Source organism: Oncorhynchus keta, chromosome 4 (genome assembly GCF_023373465.1).
Source record: "Oncorhynchus keta strain PuntledgeMale-10-30-2019 chromosome 4, Oket_V2, whole genome shotgun sequence".
Taxonomy (NCBI): Eukaryota; Metazoa; Chordata; class Actinopteri; order Salmoniformes; family Salmonidae; genus Oncorhynchus; species Oncorhynchus keta.
Genome location: NC_068424.1, coordinates 40,176,080 through 40,179,327, shown reverse-complemented (window position 1 = coordinate 40,179,327; position 3,248 = coordinate 40,176,080).

Here is a 3,248-nt window from a genome sequence, read left to right as displayed (position 1 = left end):
CCCGGGAATCTGAATGTGTCACCCTTCTCATGTTTCCTAGCACAGAGCCCCAGCATGCGAACATAAAGTTAATGCTCTATGCCTGTTCCGCGGCTCGCATAGCCTTAAGGCATCGGGGATACAGCGCTGCAGTGTTTTGCTGCTAGTTCGCGTCTAGACTTTTTCCATCGGTCTATTATTGCACTCGATATCAAATTTCTAAGCAATAAAGTATATATTAGTGAGATTTTTTGTTTCATTCTATTGTACGCACATTTTCTTGAGTATGTTGCAGGGGTAGTCTGAAGCAACACATTCTCACCAAATAACGGCCCCTGGCTTGGTCAACTGCATCTGTGCAGGTGCTCATGAGTTTCAGCTATAGGTCGCAGTCAATTGGAGCGTGTAAAATGCGAGGTTATTTACAATTATGGACTTGAAATGTAATTCTTATTCCAGACATCAGTTCATTTTGAGCATTTTCAATTTTATGCACAATCTGCCATAGTGCTTATGTTTTGAGTAAAGCCTATCAAAGGCTAACGTTTAAAAGTAGGCCAAGTTTAAAAAATGTTGTACTTTTAAGAAATACAACTATATAGCATTTGCTATTTATAACGTTAGCCTTATGTTATCACTTCTGGCAACACTTGATATTTTGTTGAGCTAACATGCTCCTTGGTTTTTACAAGGTCATCAATCCAGCCCTGCTGTAGGAAAACAGAAAACAGCATATCTATAGAGTCCACAGTTTTTTTTTGTGTGTGTGGTGGCATTCAGGAAAAATGTTGTGCTGTTATAGATAGCCTAGCCTATCACTGATTGCCACTGATGAACCCTTTCATTTACTGTAATTGCACACGTTTTTTTAAAGGGGCAATCTGGGATTGGTACATCCATTTTTGGACTTTGAAACCAGGTGACCGTTTTGTTGATGTTTAAATCCCAGACGGCTCCTTTAAGGCCATTCTGCCTGAGTTAGAAATGCTGTGCTCTTGAGTTGTTGCCTTTTCGGGTTTATCCAAGGTAGTGATTCTCTGTATGTGTCTAAGCAGCAGACCTATATAGATGTTTAGAGACCCATGCAATTATTGTTTATTTGTGTTTATTTCCATTTAATGGGGGCTTTGAATGTTTCTGTCATGTAATAACTGTAATTAAGGTTAGTTTATTAGCTCAATAAGCTAGCTATGTGTGATATCTAACTTGGCGGCATATGCACCTTCTGAAAGTAACTCACTTTACCTGCCCCTGATATGATCTTTGACATTTAGGGTCACCTTTAAGGGTCAACATATCACCCTGAGATGAACATGTATAGTGGCTCCTCCTTTCAACAGCATATCTAAATCTACCAGTTGGGCCATTCTACCATGTGGTGCCTTTTCTGTCCCCAGGAAATACATATCACTTCTTATTTAAAGTAGAACCTGGATTCCAAAAGGCTTTACATATAACATCAAGTGTCCTTTACCTTAAAAACACAAAATTAAGTATCTTGAAAGGGAATGTTATGTATTTAGATTTGTTTTAATGTGGATGTCATTATTTTTGCCATGTCCCTGGGTGATATTCATCAACTTCTACAATAAATATTAGCCATAAAGTAATAACATACAGTGAGGGAAAAAAGTATTTGATCCCCTGCTGATTTCGTACGTTTGCTCACTGACAAAGAAATGATCAGTCTATAATTTTAATGGTAGGTTTATTTGAACAGTGAGAGACAGAATAACAACAACAAATCCAGAAAAACGCATGTCAAAAATGTTATAAACTGATTTGCAATTTAATGAGGGAAATAAGTATTTGACCCCTCTGCAAAACATGACTTAGTACTTGGTGGCAAAACCCTTGTTGGCAATCACAGAGGTCAGAAGTTTCATTCAGTTAGCCACCAGGTTTGCACACATCTCAGGAGGAATTTTGTCCCACTCCTCTTTGCAGATCTTCGCCAAGTCATTAAGGTTTCGAGGCTGACGCTTGGCAACTCGAACCTTCAGCTCCCTCCACATATTTTCTATAGGATTAAGGTCTGAAGACTGGCTAGGCCACTCCAGGACCTTAATGTGCTTCTTCTTGAGCCACTCCTTTGTTGCCTTGGCCGTGTGTTTTAGGTCATCGTCATGCTGGAATACCCATCCACGACCCATTTTCAATACCCTGGCTGAGGGAAGGAGGTTCTCACCCAAGATTTGACGGTACATGGCCCCGTCCATCGTCCCTTTGATGCGGTAAAGTTGTCCTGTCCCCTTAGCAGAAAAACACCCCCAAAGCATAATGTTTCCACTTCCATGTTTGGACGGTTATGATGGTGTTCTTGCGGTCATAGGCAGCATTCCTCCTCCTCCAAACATGGCGAGTTGAGTTGATGCCAAAGAGCTCCATTTTGATCTCATCTGTCCACAACACGTTCACCCAGTTGTCCTCTGAATCATTCAGATGTTCATTGGCAAACTTCAGACGGGCATGTATATTGGGGCAAAAAAGTATTTAGTCAGCCACCAATTGTGCAACTTCTCCCACTTAAAAAGATGAGAGAGGCCTGTGATTTTCATCACTTTAACTATGACAGACAAGATGAGAAAAAAAATCCAGAAAATCACATTGTAGGATTTTTAATTAATTTATTTGCAAATTATGGTGGAAAATAAGTATTTGGTCAATAACAAAAGTTTATCTCAATGTTTATCTCAATGTTTATCTCACTTTTCAAATAAACCTACCATTAAAATTATAGACGGATAATTTCTTTGTCAGTGGGCAAACGTACAAAATCAGCAGGGGATCAAATACTTTTCCCCCCTCACTGTATTTAAATTCTTCTTTTATCCTCCTCATATTTATTCTATTTATTATTGTTGTATTTAACATTGTCTGTGTGTCCCTGATATCACTTTCCACCATGTTCATTTGTAGTAATTCTCCTTTAAGAAAACAGCCCCTTCCTACAATGACATCTCCTTCAGTAAGTGTCATCCTTTGTTTGGTGCAATGCTAAATCAATTAAAACACGAGGTTTTATCTATTTTCCATGTTTTATGATGTTAGCCTGTTCGTCTCACTGATACATTTCCACCCCGTTAGGCTAAATTATAGAGAAAATTAATCAAATGATAAAAATGTTAAAATACATTTCATATAAAAGTTCAAGTCTTCTTCAAATATTTACCATTATGCAATCTTAATCTCAATCACCTAGAGAGCTAGGTTCCACTCCGTTAGTTCGGATTCTGCAATAACTGTATGGGATTATGCACCTAAAATGG